Source organism: Adiantum capillus-veneris, chromosome 23 (genome assembly GCF_014529385.1).
Source record: "Adiantum capillus-veneris isolate H3 chromosome 23, ASM1452938v2, whole genome shotgun sequence".
Lineage (NCBI taxonomy): Eukaryota > Viridiplantae > Streptophyta > Polypodiopsida > Polypodiales > Pteridaceae > Adiantum > Adiantum capillus-veneris.
In genome coordinates, this window is record NC_140953.1 from 133,514,674 (window position 1) to 133,532,130 (window position 17,457).

Sequence of the window (17,457 nt, forward strand, 5' to 3'; positions counted from 1 at the left end):
GTTTGGTAGAAAAAGCTAATGGTGTCATTGCAGGCATCATTAGAAAGATGGTGAAAAACAAGACAAAGTTGTGGGATGACTTCTTGGATGGTGCCTTGTGGGCGTATCGAACGACATATAGGGAAGCCACGGAGTTCACACCATTTCACTTGGTCTATGTTCAAGAGGCTTTACAGCCAATTGAGCTAAACATTCCAACAATGCGACTTCATGGCAAATCAGCACAAGATGATCAAGAAGCATGGATGGATCGACTTCTTACCTTAGCTGAGCTTGAGTGGAAAAGATAAGCAGCATACGAGTGCTATAAGAGGAAAGCCACACAGACAAAGGAGAAGCTTGACAAGAAACTGAAGGACAAAGGCATTAATGAAGGAGATCTTGTGCTAAGGTATGACAATCGACTCGATAATCGTTTTGATGCCAAATTTGAAACAAGATGGCAGGGGCCATACATAGTCAAGAAGGCTTTCAATTCAAGTTACTGTCAGCTTATGAACTTGAATGGTAAAAAGCACTCCAGAAAAGTAAACGGGTATCGCTTGAAGCCCTATTTGAGTCGCCTTCTACCAAAGGATCTACCAAAGATCTGTCAAAAGGCCACTGTCTCATGTAAGTATTGTTACATGAAGCATGAGTGTAACTCTAGCCAAAATTCTGAGGGGCCAAACAATAAAAATATCGTCAAGGACTCTGAAGCACTCTCTTTGGAAAAGATGCTCTATGATGGTACATGAATATACCATCATCCAGGGGGAGGGCTAATGATAGCCGTTTTTTCGGCTCTTTGTAATTGCCACAGTGAGTTACCTCACCCTACCAAAATCACCCAAACACTGTGGCTATCCCTACCATTTCACTGTACATAGGCGTGCGTGAGTCACGGGACTTTTCCCATATCTTCTTAAAAAACCCTCAATTAGCTAGTCATTGGGCTAGTTGAGCCAAAAAAATAAAAATAAAAATAAAAAATATAAGTATATTATGGCCCATGCGTATGTAAATATTTCTTTGTATATAGGGCCTAAATAAAAGATTTTTTCATAATTATTTTGGTATTTATTTAAATATTTCTACCTAGGTGTGTGTTATTTATGCTCTGTACATTGCCTCACCATTACCACAATTTTCTTACCATTTTTCATACTCTTTATTCCATATAGAAATATTTTCATGTAAGCTTCTCTTATATTTGGTGTAACTCCATCCCAACAAAAATCCAAAAAAACTAGTTTTATTTATGTGTATATTTTTTCAATATTGTGATTTTTCCCTTCCTACATCTATTTTGTTTTTTTTTCTAAAAAATTAGAACACCAAAAATATTTATCTTTTTATGGTAGCCTCATAATGAGAGAGATTTCTTTTGACCCCTTTATATTTTTTTCCACTTATATTATTTATATTTGACATGTACATATTTTTTAGACCCCTCAATATTTGATTTTCTTAGTTGTACTATTCACTTATATCATAATCTCAACAATATCTTCAATTATAGACCTACCAAATAAGGTCAAGGGTAGGTGGCATGCATACATGCACTATGGAGGGCTCACTCTTGGAGGTATTCAAAAGAATCATCCAAAGAAGGACCCCACAAGGACCTTGTGCAGTGGAAAAAAACGGTCGGTTTTGCTGAATTTTTAAAGTTCAATTGCTCTCCGAATTTGAAAAGGTGATACAAACAAAAGTTGTAGCTCGTGGGCTGAACTTTTGCCTCAAATTTTTTCATATTTTTTTGAGCTACGACCTATGAGCTATGATTTTATTAGTGGACCCCAGTTTTCCCATGCTATGCAGCCACACTCTCTCTTCCACTTTATCATTTTCCTCTTTCACACACACTTCTCTACTCATCATCCCCACCTCTCTCACCACTCCTCTCTGCACCATACTCACCTTCTCCTCAACCTTGAAGAATAAGAGAAACCATGGTGAACTCATACTCCCACACACAATTCCATTCCAAAATTGACCACCTAGTCTCATTTTTCCTCCTCCAATTTACCCATATCTATCAAAAAAACCACAAAATTCAGCCTCTTCTCTTAAAAGACAGCATCATGGTGGTTGATTACTCAGCTTCTATTACCTTGTCTCTCAAAGAAGGTCAAGAGTGGAGAAAAAATGTACCGTCAAAGCTAGTGGACCGTCAACAAGCGTCAAAATTGGCCCTACTCAAGACACTTGGAGCATCAACCTTGTAAGAAATCCACATTTTCTTACCTCTTAAGAGTTTTTCTTCCTTATTTGTATCCTACATGGATACTCCCATTGTAAATATCCAATTCCATTTGTAAATTAATACTAACTCTACTAACACTAACCCACTATGAAAAGTCCTATCACCTCCATTTCTCTCCTCTCTCTTTCCCCACCAACTTCTTGATAATTCCAAGCAAAAGAAATTAGATAAATTGCTGAAAATCTAACCCAACCATGGTTAGAGGAGTAACCCTAGCCTTCAAAATTTCTATAAAAGGAGGGTGTAGCTAGCACAAAAAGGGGGGAGCCATAAGCAAGAGCACTATGCTATAGCTAGAGAAGCCAAGCTCAACCTCTCTAGAAGGAGCTCTTGAGTGGAAGCTCATTGTCTTATGCATGTGCATGTGTTGTAATAGGGGATTAGCAAGGGAACTCTATGCCATTGTAAGAGAGAGAGTGATCATTCAATTGAGAGTAGGAAATCTATCATTTCTCCTACTAGTGTAAGCCCAACATTTGCTGAATCAAGGAGGGTGGATTTGGACTAAGCTTGGATACTTTGTCTCCCTTCCAACGTGAAGTAATGGACAACAATGATGCGTAAGTGTCTTGGTGTTTTTTGTTAAGTTCTTGATAGCTTGTCTCTGGTGTTTTCATCAATCTAGCCATAAATCCCACATACTGTAAGAGGGCGACAGGGTGGAGAGGACTCCCCTGGCCTTAAGACAGTGATTGGGGTGGCTTTTCTTGTGATGTGTTGTGGTGAAATTTACGCAAGATATGTTGAACAAATACTAATCTCACTTTGATTTGTCATGACAGATTTGTAAGAAGGTATTAATGCAACAAGCACCCCCTCCCCCTTTCTCTCTCTTTCTTAAATATATAGTTGTGTTTGCTTGATCATTGCCGATACGTTTCAAAGCAGCCCGAGCACTCTCTCTCTCTCTCTCTCTCTCTCTCTCTCTCTCTCTCTCTCTCTCTCTCTCTCTCTCTCTCTCTCTCTCTCTCTCTCTCTCTCTCGTGTTTTAGCGTGTGAGAGTGTTCCATTGGTGTTAGGGATATTGTCAATTCCTTGCTTGTTTGTGGGTTGCTCTAACGATTCTCCTCTTTTGCGTCCTAGTTCGCTCTTAAACTAGGTGGTGCCCCTTGTGTAGTTGGGATTTGGATGTGGGTTTGTTGTTTTGGTTTGTGTTGTGTTGTGCCCCAGCCCCATTGAGCAGCACGGGAGCCTTGAAGGGTGTCTAGAGGTTGCTCTTCTTGTTGCCCGCCCCGGACCGCCTCAGTACCTCATGCTTGGAGAAATTGTGGAGTACCTTTAGCCACATTGCTTCCAAGAAGAGGAATTGGCTTGGAGTGGAGAAGGCAAATGATCTTGTCTTTGTCAGCACAAATTTGAAAATGATTTGCAAGAGTGTAAGTAAAAAGACAGATCCTTTTACACAGTGGGAGATGGAGCAAGAGTCTCCTCAGGTAGTGGAGATGCAAAGCCACCGAAACCAGGTACTCATCCATGGCTGAGGTCAACCCGGGCCTAGAGCTCAATGATGAGGAATGGGAGGATGTGCATGATGTACAGGCTACAGTCGACTACTACAAAATGGGAAGCTTCTCAGGCTAGTGGCTCTTGAGTCTTGAGTCTTGAGGCTCAAGAGGTGCAACTTTAGGATTTCCATTATTCTTAACTTTTTGTATGGCTTCTTCAGCCTTGCCCTCTTTGACATTTGTAGCTACTAGCATCATTATGGTATTTGTCACCTTTAGTCTTTTGGTATTGTGGTCACTGGTCTAAACTTTGGCCCCCTTGTAGTCTTATTATGGTGTATGTCACCTTTGGGTTTTTTGTAGCGCCTTGGTGGGCCTTGTTAGCCAGAATTAAGTGAAAAGTGTTATCTTTGACTTATACTCTTGCAATTATTTGAGATCTCTAATCTGTAATTACATGTGTTATTGTGTTTTGGGCATTGTGTTTGTTCAATGTTGTGTATGTACCATCATCCATGGCCGCGGCGCTGCACATCCCAATCAAGTCATAATAAGGTTGAATGGTCTTTGAATCATGTTTTTTGTGGGTATTAGAGTCAAAGGACTCTTGTACTACTTGTATTCAAACACATAACACTAAAAAGAGCATTATTTGGGTGTTTTTTTAGCCTCCTGTTTCATGCCGTTCTTGTTACGGACCCCTTCCCGTTCCCTCATTCCGCAGGGAGGCCCGTCGTCGTTCTCGTTCCGCATTCCGGGTAAATATGATACTCACACTACTGATGTTGGGTACTGGGTATGTACTGAGGCACTAAAGGGGTACTGGGGTTCTATTTTGAAGACAATGATGTCGACAATGGGTATTGCGGGTTCTATGTCAAAGACGGGGAGGTTGACGATGAGGTCTATGTCAAAGACGATGAAGTCGACGTTGAGGTACTAAGGGTCTTTGTCGACGACAGTGAAGTCAACAACAATTGTGTGTCTAAGACGGTTCTAGGTCATAAAGACGGTGATGGCGACGACGGGACTGTTAGTCTATGTCGACGACGATGACGATGGTGACTGTGATGATGATGATGATGGTATCGTTGTCAAGTCCGGGACTGCAATGATGATAGCAAAGGTGTCATCGTCAAGATAGGGATCTGCAATGACAATGACGAAGATATCATTGTCAAGATACAGATCTACATTGACGATATTCTCGAGGACGACGATGTCAAGGCTGTATAGGACTTCAACAAATTCAAAACTACTGAATTGACTATCTCAAATTGCCCATCTGTCTGCGGGTGGAACAAGGACGAGAATTGTAGTTGCATGTGAATTCTATCCCAGATTTCCCTCCAAAACAAACTAGTAATCTAGGGATCTTTGTCCAAAATAATGGACTCAAGCATGCCGTGTAATTGGAAAATCTGTGAGAAACAATTTTGCCAAACAATTGGGTGTAATTGTCTTCTTTATCAGAATGAAGTGAGCCCATTTATCGGATGACTATCTAAAGGCCATCATGCCCACTTTGAGTCTTGGGAAGATCAAAAGTAAGATCCATGGCAATGCTTTCCCAAGGACGGGAGGGTATGGGCAAAGGTTGCAGGACTCCTGGTGCCTTATGCATGTCAAAATTGACCTTTTGGCATATAAAAACAACTACAGACGAACTCGTCCACATCCTTTTTGAGCCTCGGCCAGTAGAAGTAACGCTCAACACCCTTCAAGGTGGTATCTATGCCGCGTTGGCCCAAAAAAGGTGGACAATGGGACTTTGTCAAAACCTTTTTCTTCAAAGGCTGTGTAACACAACATCGTTTTCCGCATCAAATAGAAATCCCGTATGGAATAGCCCGCAACTGTATCCCCATTCTGCAACCGGTTAAAAATGTCTGCAAAATCAGGATCTGTGGCGTATTGATCTACCATATCCTCGAAGCTTCTATGATCAATTGCGAAAATAGCTAAAACCAAGGTCTTGCAAGACAACGGATTTGCCACTAAATTCTTCTGTCCCTAAATATGGACGATTTGTTCCCATCATACTTTGGTCGATAATAGCACTCATTGGTCTCATGATTGGTCCATTTTCCCTTGATTGCACACCATTTTTGTGGTCTAATTCGTTGTCCCTCTTGAGGTATCCCTTGCCTTGGTTCCCTCATAGGTGTTTTTTGCATGTTATTCATCATGTTATTTAATCACTGCATTCATCCTTTTGAGAAAATCTTCTATGGCTATAAGCGGTGCTGCAACAACCGTTCCTACTTGAGCTGGTTTGGTGGATGTTGTTTTCTTGCTTTGGTTATCCTTAGGAACAACTTCTTCATTGAAAATATCACAATTGTCTCCTAAGTCAATAGCATTTGACACACACTCTTCTAGGGTCATATGTTTCTTGTTATACAATATAGCATGAAGTTCTTTGTTTAGCAGTCTCTCTAGAAACAATCTACTAATCTCTCTTATGTAGGTATCTCTAGTTCTGGGCATCTTGCAATGTATTTCTTCATTTTAGTTGCACAATCCCTAACAGACTCACCTTGTTTCTGTTTGAAGCTATAGATTTGAGCTACTGTATTATGTTTGATCCCCGTTTTGGAACAAGTAGCTACAAGTCCTTGAGCAAATATGTTTAAGTCCATGATTGACGTTGGTGGAATATTTTGGACCCATGCTAGTGCACCTCATTTGCTTTTCTCAAAGCTGCTTCTGATACAAAAAGTAGTGTGAACACTGATGACCTATGAAGACAATCAAATTGTCCATGAGTAGAAATGTCTCCATTGTGTAAAAGCAGGGATAACTGCCAAAAGCTCTTTCTCATAAATCTATGTAGCCCGTTCAGGACGTGAAAACATCCTGCTCTCAAACTGCTACCACATGCATCACAATAAACTTCAAAGGGCTTTTGAAAAGTCTTGCAAGGCCAAAACTGGTCACGTTGTCAACTCTTTCTTGAAAGTTTGAAAGACTGCAATCTGTGACAGCTTTCAAATAAAGGGAACCCCTTTCTGAGTCAGCACATACAAAGGAGAAGCTATCTCTGCAAATTTTCAAATGAATTGCCGATGATGTGAGCACAAGCCCAGAAAGCTTCGAATGTCATGAACATTCTTCAAATTGGGCCAATCACAAATGGTCTTAACTTTGGCCGGGTCCATTTTTACACCTTCTGTTGAGATGATGTGTCCCAAAAAGTGTCTCTCGCAAGAAAAACTTGCTCCTTTTTGCATTAACAACTAGTTTATGTTGTCGCAGTGCCTAGAAAACTTGTAACAGCTGGTGTCTGTGCTCTACTTCACTCTTGGAGAAGACAATGATGTCGTCAAAGAAAGTGCCCACAAATGATCAATACTCTCTGAAAATCCTATCCATCATGCGGTTGAATGTACCCGGAGCATTTGTTTGGCCAAATGCATAACTACACCCCCAATGTTGTGTGACTTTTTTCTGTAATGTCCATCCAGCATATTAAAATCTCGGTAAATAGATATTCAAGAGAGGATAGCGCGAGAGCTGAGGAGTTCGAACAGACTCGCATTGGCGAAATGACACAGTGCTACTAGTAGACTCAAGAGGAGGTTCGAAATATGCAAGAAGCAATCAATCAATATTATGTAGATGATGTAGAAGTAGAGGAATGGGCTACACGTTAGCGGTAAGAGAAATAACAGAGGGAAGCTTCACAGGTGCAAGATGCATGGGAATCCATGGAAGAGGCCCATGATTTTGAACGATGCGAAAGGATGCCCAAGACCAGCGTCCCCCGAGGGAGAAGAAGCAGCAACCGGGGAAGAGAATAGGGGGAGCAGTGGCAACAACTAGGGGAGAGGGTAGGGGACCACTGGCACCAACCGAGGGAGAGGACAAAGGAGCAATAGCAGGGGAAGGGAGCAATAACTACCTTTGTTTGTATACATCTTGACAAAAACAACACAATTTGTAAATTTTTGAGACAATGAAAAGTCTACATTTTTAAACATTAGTTGAGTGGCACAAAATGTCTCTGTATTAGCCATTTTGAAGAGTACATCATGGTTTGCATGGCATCAAAGCTCATTGCGTGCACAATGTATGTGACCTAGCTTTCGGTGGAAGCAATTAGGTGAAGTGTATTTGAGAGGGACTCCTTGCACAATGTTGTGTCTTGGAATCTAAGAAGAAGAAAGAGTTACATTCTATGTCTCAATGTATTAAAGACAATCAAAATTCATCCATTTAGTAAGCACCTTTCTATTGTTGAGATTGAATGCACACAATTTCGGCAAAAGTGGAAGTTCTTCACATGTAAGATCTACTCTGAGCTGTGCAAGAGTTGTGCTTGACATTGTCTCCATCACAATAAGTAGGCTGTCTCAAAAGTAGAGCTTCATTGATAAAGGTTTTTTCTCAGGGCTAGACTCCGTATCTTGGTCGAGTGGAATAAGCTGCCCACTCAGAAGATGATATCTAAAATAGTAAAATGATGCTAGGAAATTTTGAGAGCTTATAATAAACTTGAATATTATGGACTTCTTTTGTAAAATATAAATTTTTCCCTGTGACTGTTTCCTATCCCAATTATCATCTAAAAAGTCCAAACAGCTCTCAGACTTGCAAATGAACATTGTTGCGGTAGTTCTTATTTGATCATCAAAGAAGAAATCGACAAATACTTCAAGAGGCATAAATAGTGCAAGCCAAACTATTTTTGTGGCAATTGAATACTTGAGGGACTTTTGTATATCTTGAAACAACCTATTCCTAAAGCTTTCACTAGTTTGCGAAGCTGGCAAAGACCAATCCTTGTTGTCAAAGGATGGAAGTGGCAAAGGAGCTACATGACCCCAATCAAAGGAAGTTCTCGATTCCAAATATGACATATCATAAAAGAATAATGTATTATCTGCAAGTTCCTTGTGTTGTCTTACTCGGTACATTTGCTCACCAATAAATGCATGGTAAGCATCAAAAATCCCAGCTATGCTCTCAACTAGTTTCCAGTCCGTCCTATTCGATGGATCAATATTTGATACATACCAAAAATGATATCCACCACTTAACCTTTGAATATAATCATGCACAAAATAACTTACAGTTGGGTCGATGCCGTGGAAAACTTGGAGGAGTTGTTTGCAACCTTAAGTCTGCATTCTCGGAAGCATGTTGTATAAGGACCTCCTTCACCCACTTTCTTTGTGCACACACTTAAAACTCTTTAACTTGTCCCTTGAAAGCCTCCACAAAATCATTGCGTTGCCTGCTCTTCCTCCTCATAGTTTGCAGTAGTTCCCAACTTCCGATAGTTATTTGAGATGGTATCCATGCTTGATCATCTGTAGTATAACTGTTAAAAATGCTAACAGAGTCAATGGTAGTGCTAGGCCTTCGGGAAGTAGTCATGATGTGCACTAGAATACACAGAAAAGTTAGCGCAAATATGAAAAAGGAAAGAAAGTTTTGAGAGGGAAGTAGAGATGCTCAAAGTAATATTTGGGTCGGAACATAGATACTAGAGTCTTCAATGAAAGTTCTGAAATTCGTTGGTATAGGGTTAGTATGGCTTATCGCATTTATGCCTTGAAAGCGTGAAATTGTGTAATTTGATGAAAAAAATAATATTTCTCCGTTTTTCTTAAAGAGTATGGCTCCAAAATGTCGATTCTCAATGTAACGTAAGCCTCTTCCTCATTGGTCGAGTGTCACTCTCTCTCTAGAACTGAAAGGCCCAAAAGTGAGTCCAACTTAATGCTACTAACGGAAGTCATGGTGTCCCTGCAAAATACATAAAATAACATGCTACAGACAATAAATCAATAGATCTCCATACCTGCACAATTGTGTACACGTAAACGCCATAGCAAAACTGACATGAGAGATGTAGAGAGCAAGACAGAGTAAGCAAGCACGTGCAGATGCACCTCCTAGAGTGGAGTGCTACGCCGACACGGTGAGAGAGGAGGAAGGAGAGGAGAGAAGAAACACACAAGCACTGGGTACAATCTCCCCCCGTGCAAGAGTGACCATTTCCCTCTTGCACATATTTCATTTATAGATTTCTTGAATGGTCAAATTAAGTACAAATTGGTCGGCCGATCATAAATGGCCAAAGCTCATAAAAGAGCACTTGAATAATAAAATGTACAATATATATATTTTCTTATTCATATAAATCTAGCACGGTCTAGTCTTTTCCACCTATCAGCTGCAATAAATAATAAAATATCAATTCTATTACATACCTCTTCGTTCGAAAGCAACTGTTCTCAGTTGTGAAGATAAAAATCTACAGACAATACTTGTCAAAAAACAATGATTAGAAATTTGTATCAAATAGTAAAATAAAAATCCATAAAATTAAACAACATTGCTTATGCCTGCAGTCATCCACATATTACCTATTCTAGTGTCCCATACCACTAGAATAAGCATTATATGTCCTATCCTGATGAATCAAGATATCATTGGTCACACTCATCATTCAATAATCAATTCTCATCAGTATCAAGTTCAATTCCATAAATACAACTGCGACAAAAAATCATCATATACCTTTTCCAAATCCAAATGCAAATATCTCTCAACATAAATCCGAATCCAAATCCAAATATCCTTCATTTTGTATACCCGGGTAACAAAATCATACCAGTTGCAGTGGTGGCCAGCCACTGCATCATGATTTTGTGATCGATGTTGCCTCAACCGACGAGTCTACACCAATAAGGCGTGCTGCCTAAATCAATGAATCTGCACTAATGCTGTCTAAATCGATGAATCTGCATTTGATAGTGTTCAAAAATCAAGAAATTGCAGTTTATCAATGTGCTGCCTAAATCGGAGGATCTGCACCAAGATGAGTATCTACACACTGCCTAGATCAACAAATCTGTTTGTCCATGACCAGTGGACTAGGCTAGGCATAAAGAATATAACATTGAGCACATGTGTAGGAGGGTACTTACAAACCATTGTTCACTATCCCAGAGCACCTTAGCTCACATGAGTAGTTGTATAACTTAATGACAAATGATCTTAATCAAAAATCCTTTAAATCAACAGGAAACCAGGGCCATAATAGTGTGTGAGTAGCCAGCTTAGAAGACAATTAGACAAACGAAATATGAAAAGAACACTAATGTATTTGTTGTACATACCAACAGGATATTGAATGGGTATCTACGTATGCGTGTCGAGAGAGCTGTGTTGTCTCTTTGAATGGTATGAGCAAACACATTAAGTATTTTGGCACAATTTTGTATGATAGTGGTAGTATCATCAACTAGTAAAAGTAGTAAGATATAGATTAATTAAGATATTTGATTGATTAGCCAGGAAGGTAGGTATTGAAAAATCTGAGAGAACATGGTGAGTATATTATCAGTGAAGTTTGGAAAATAAGTTTGCAAAATAAAGTAAGGAAATGTCTTATCTAGCTGCGTTATATGATGGTCTGTATCAATTTTTGGGAATCTTAGACAATAAACTAGTTAGGAAAAATAAAAATTAAAAATGAACAACATTATCAAGATCATTTTGTGAAGTGCAATCAAGATGGAGACTGGAATTTCCTTAAACTTGTGGTAAACCTAAGAAAGGTGATGGTATTGACTAGTCTAGTGGAATGAACAGCAAAAATATAACACGGAGCTGTTTGAAGAGGACAAAATCAAGAAAATCTTCACAATGTGATAAGTGAAACAAATTTTAAGCCCTACAGATGAGGCCATGACTTTTTATACGTCAATTGATGAAATAAATCACAGAAAGAGCATGTAGTGTCATCAGCATACAAGTTACAAAAAGTGGTCACATCACAAGTTTACAGTAGGCGTGTTGTGAAGCAGGAATGCTTGGATATTTGGTCAAAATAGAATGTTAACTTAGCATAATGTAAAGGAGTTACCAACTTTTACTGACATGAATGATGAGGTTGCTAAAGTAAGAAACAGATTCTCACATCAATCATGTTTTGATAGAGGTAGTGATAGTATTCAGGCCAGTGAGATTGAAGGACTTATTGACAAAGTATGGAGCTGTTCCCAAATGATCGCTAGGCATATCTAAAAGCATCTTTTAAATGTGACTAATATTTCTTTAACTACCACCATATCTATGATCTTCTTGGAAGCGAGAACCTGAGGAATTTCTATAGCTGAAGTCAAACGGAGGTACACTGCATATTTTAGACAAACTGCCCGGGATACCACAAGCGCCTAAGAAGAAACGGTTCCTAGCTCACAAAAATACATCAAAGAAACAACAACAAGAATCCACTAGATGTTGTCGCTTGCGTCTGACTCGGAGGAAGAAGTGTTGCAATGAGCAATAGTCACACAAAATTGCGACAGCCTAGACTTCACTGTAGCCCACTGATAGCGGCATGGTGAGTGGGAGGGTGTTCTGTTGCGAAGTTGAGGGGGGGAAAGAGAGAGAAAAATGAAATGAAATGTTATATTAACCGTCTTCAAAAAGGCATGAGACCAAACTAATACAATCATTGAGGATCTAAACCAATGCTTGGTACAAAAATAAAATTAAGTAAAGCAAAAGATTGAAACTAAAAATCTAGAATTATCAGTGTAAACCATTATCATCATCCTCACTGCCCACCACTGTAAGTGATTGTACTAGGGAAGACAAAAAGAGAGAGAAAGTGGGATGCGATATTCTTGATGGTAGTGAGCTGACTGGCTCTCTTTGACCACAACACAGAAACCCTTTTTGAAGCGGTTCATATTCTTTCCACTGAGGACGATCCACCTAAGCGCATGGCAGTTCACATCCAACAGGGCATGATATTGTGTGCTCTTTCACATGAAGCTGTCGGCTTTTTGAAATGGTGAAGACCAGTGGGTCTGAGCCTGAGAATATGAAGCTTGAACCAATCCACAATATAATCACAACCCAATGTTGCAAGAACCAAAGATGCCAGATTTGCAGCCAAATTGCGACAAAGAGGTTGTTTGTAAAAATATAAAATAAAATAAAATAAAAATCATATGAGGGACATTAATCACCAAAAGATATAGTTAATGCAGGCTAACCATGGCATCCTTCCATTGGCAAATCAGTGCCAGTAACGCATACGTGGCACTCAGACATGTCTACTAATATAAACTGCCACCCAAAAGTCAGTAAAAGTAGACAATCGATATCAGACGCAATACAACTCTCAATATTGGACTTTCCAGTTCTTTATAGAACTTATAGAGACGTCAATTGTGGCACAAAGCTCATCGGATTTTCCAATCCTATTACATACAGATATATCATGGCGTTGACAATGTACATATTGGCCATCGTAAGCAGTAGTGCAGCTTCTCTGTGTTTGAGGAAAAGCAAGGAAAATTGCTTCATTAACTCAGGCTTTCACTAGGCCAATCAAATGGTTCCTGACCGTGCACTTGGAGGATTGATTTCACGAATTAGAGTTTCTCTTTGAAGATCGTGTCCATGTATGCCTGGACTTCAATAAATAAATAGATTGACTAGTATCAGCAGACTTGGGGTTCGATGTGCCTGCAACCTTTGTCAAACTGTTGTGAAAAACTGTATGCAGCTTCGAAGCTCTCGAAAGACTGCCAAAAATAGCTGCTCGTCGTGCTTCATAAATTTTCGGGTCCTCCTCAAAAATGGATTCCAAGCTCTAGAGTTCAACTAAGTTTGTGTGTGTGTGTGTGTGTGTGTGTGGTTGTGTGGCTCTTATTTGTGAGAGCATGTGGCTGTCAGTCACAAAAGAGACAGTGAATGAGCCTGTGAGTGGTCATGTGACACCACCCGCAAGGTGGTGGTACTACATGGCAGTTGGGTGGTGGGCGCAGCCAATCGTTGAAATCCGTTAACTTACGAGAGGGAGAGAGAAAAATATCGAGAACTCGCATGGCTGTGTGTGTGTGTGTGTATGTGTGTGGGCAACTATGAGAGAAAGAGAGAGTCAAGCAGCAATGGGAGCTAGCCGATGACGGCTCAAGTGCATGGGTGAGAGAGAGAGAGAGAGAGAGAGAGAGAGAGAGAGAGACAGAGAGAGAGAGAGAGAGAGAGAGAGAGAGAGAGAGAGAGAGAGAGAGAGAGAGAGAGAGAGAGAGAGAGAGAGAGAGAGAGAGAGAGAGAGAGAGAGAGAGAGAGAGAGAGAGAGAGAGAGAGAGAGAGAGATGCAATTCTGTGAGGTGGTGGAGAGAGCGAAAAAGAGACAGATTCATAGCGTGTTTTACCAGCCTTAAAAAAAAGTTCAAGTTGCAGTGAGATAATGTCTTGCAACTAGCAGTGTGCTGGTTGAGGATTGGTGTTGGGGGGGGGGGGGGGGGAGAGAGAGCTAGCAATAGAGCCTCTGTAGAGTCCATGGGTGGGGGGTGGTTCAGGTAGAAGCTTCAAGCAACCTACCCTCGGCAATGCCTCTGATTGTCTCACCTTGCCAGTAAAAAGTGGGCGCCTTCCGCTATTATTAATATATATGTATATATCTTTTTTTTTTTGGGTTCTAGGCAGCATGTAAGGAGTTCCTCTGCTGTTTTCTTTGGTGCATGCACCAACTGCAGCCTGCTTTAGTAAAATACTCAAATTCCAAAATCTCACGAACTATAATTCTCATAATGGCCATGTCTTGTCCACTTCAAGAGAATTATTTGTAATACGCAAGCTTAGCGTACTAATATAAGCTAGTATCGACGAACTCACTGGCTAAAGCTTCAAGACCTTGGCCATGGAGGAGACACAGTGTGTTTGGCTCTCACTTGGGGTTGATGACTGGTTGTACACAGTGTTGCAGTAGGCACTGTGGATATTGGACTGCTGGTCGAAAGAGCGAGGATTGTCATGAGGGAGGGCTTTCATGAGGGCATAGGCCAACATCGTTAGGCAACGGATGTCATAAACTGTGTCAAAACATCAAAGGATGTAGCTACTGCACTTAGTGCAAGTGCTTGAGCTGACGGCACCTACACTTGTGAAGTACCCTTAGGCAGAAGATCTCTTCTCTATGATTATTCTTTCTACTACGTAACTATACGTAGATGTTCCTCTCATATGAAAAAAAAAATCATATAATTCATCTTCTCCTTCGAGAAAATCAAGGTGTAATTGTTCTTGGCAAACTCGTCTTACCTGCTATAATCAACTTACCATAGTGGGCTTCCTAATAGCACTATCAACACTAAGTATGCCTCTAAGATTTACAGGCATGATCTCTAAACAAATTAAGTTTTAATTACATGGACATATTTGACCTACTAATCTTATGCCTATATTCTTTTGCGGCATTCAAGGCATAATTAGTAAATATGATGGGTAATTAAGAGAAACATGAAAGAACTTCTGAAGAAAAATGATGCAAATTCAGGTCATAACTTGCACTTATCTTTGTATATATGTTTCTCCATCACGTGTGCATTGAGAGGAGCGTTTCCTTCACTTTGATACCTCTGCTACTAGCGGAAGTCATGGCATCCCTGTAAAATACATAAAATAACACGCTACAAACAATAAATCAATAGATCTCCATACCTACACAATCATGTACGCGTAATGCCATAGCAAAACTGACATGAGAGAGGCAGAGAGCAAGACAAAGTAAGCGAGCACGTGCAGGGGCACCTCCTAGAGTGAAGTGCTACGCCCGCACGACGAGAGAGGAGGAAAGAGAAGAGAGAAGAAATACACAAGCACTGGGTACAATCTCCCTCCGTGCAAGAGCGACCATTTCCCTCTTGCACATATTTCATTTATAGATTTCTTGAATGGTCAAATTGAGTACAAACTGGTCGGCCGGTCATAAATGGCCAAAGCTCATAAAAGAGCACTTCAATAATAAAATGTACAATATATATATTTTTTCATTTGCATAGGTCTAGCTTGGTCTAGTCTTTTCCATCTGTCAGCTGCAATAAATAATAAAATATCAATTCTGTAACATAGAATGATGGGCGTATATACAATGCACGGGGGAAAAAACCTCTTAAACACGAAAAAAATGTCCCGACGGTCCTAGTGTGTTCACACACATCACTACCACATGCATATGGTAACAAATCCCCCCTGGAGTGATGTGGTGAATGAGAGCTGGCACATGAGTAAAGGGAAGTGCCATGCCCTGAGGACATGGTCAGTTCACAAAGGGGAGTAGGCCCAAAGCTTTGCGGAAAGCTTCTCACTTTTCACGAGACAATGCCTTTGTGAAAAGATCTGCAAGGTTGTCCTGTGTTGGCACATAAGCCAAGCTGATCTCTCCTACTGAGAGCCTCTCCCTGACATAGTGGTAATGGACCTCAATGTGCTTTGTGCGAGCATGAAAAAACTAGGTTCCTCGCAACTGCCAATGCGCTCTGACTGTCAGTGTAGATAGTGTTGGCAGTATCATGTCCAACACCCAAATCATCCATAAGGTGCCTGAGCCATACACACTCAACTGTAGCTATGAAGATTGCCCTGTACTCAACCTCACAACTCAAACTGACCACCGTAGGTTGCTTCTTGCTCAACCATGATATACATGAATTGCCAAGCATGAAACAAAAACCACATGTGGACACTTGCGTGTCAAAACAACCAACCCAATCTGAGTCCGAAAAAGCATGTAAGTCTCGCGGCAATGATCCCCCCTTGGGATAAAACAAGCCAAGATGTAAAGTGCCACTAAGGTAGTGGAAAATCCTCTTGGCAGTCTGCCAATGCTTAGACCCTGGGCTATGCATAAATCTATTGACGTGTGAGACTGCAAACTGAATATTTGGTCTAGTATTGCATACATAAATGAGGCAACCAACAGAAATTTGGTAAAGAGTGACATCAGTATGATCGCCAACATCATGTATACTCAACTTCAAACATAATTCCATGGGTGTGGCAATAGGTTTTTAATCCTCAAGTCCAAAATTACATAGCAATGTCTCTATGTAACTTTTCTGACATAAGGCAATACCACCATCACACTACTTAAACTGTATGCCCAAGTAATGATGCAACAAACCAAAATCTTTTATCTTGAAAGTAGCATTCAAATCAACCTTAAATTCAACAATATGTACCTCATTGGGACCAATGATCAGCAAATCATCCACATAAAGAACAACAATGAGAAGGACATCGCCCTCACGCTTGACATACAATGTGCTTTCTGTTGGACTATTACGAAAGCCTCGTTTGACCTAATGAGTGTCAACTTTCTCATACCAAGGACGAGGAGATTGCTTCAACCCATACAAAGCCTTCTTACATCTGCCACTTTTTCCTCTTGTCCTTTCTTGACAAAGCCACGAGGTTGTGTTACATAAACCCTCAAATATGTCACCATTCAAGAAATTAGTAACAATGTCTGATTGATGTACATCCCAACCGTAATGAGCTACCAATTCACATAGAAAATGCACAATACTCATACGACAAGTGGGAGCAAAAGTCTCTTCATAATCTATGCCTTTTTGCTGTGCATAACCCTTTGCATTAAGTCAAACCTTATGGTGATTGATCTCACCATCCAGCTTGCGTTTCAACTTGTAAACCACTTCATACCAATGGCCTTTTTTCCAAGAGGCAAATCACATAAAGTCCATGTGTCATTTTCTATAAGTGCATCATATTCTGATTGCATGACAGCCATCCAATTTTTTGAATTCTGTGCTTCATCAAAAGACAGAGGTTCCTCAACATCATGTAAGCTAGACAAAGCCAAAGCATAACAATCTGATGCATAAGATGCATAGCTAGAGCCTGCACAAGTACGACTAGACAAAGGTGTATCCAATTTACTGTCACGTAATGTATGGACCAGCCATTTTGGCATACCTCTAGCCT

The 17,457-nt window shown here is 40.3% G+C and overlaps 1 pseudogene; it reads left to right on the forward strand.

Moving 5' to 3' along the window:
* The first annotated feature begins 200 nt into the window (after positions 1-200).
* On the forward strand, positions 201-737 carry LOC147428614 (uncharacterized; annotated as a pseudogene).
* Positions 738-17,457: the final 16,720 nt, after the last annotated feature.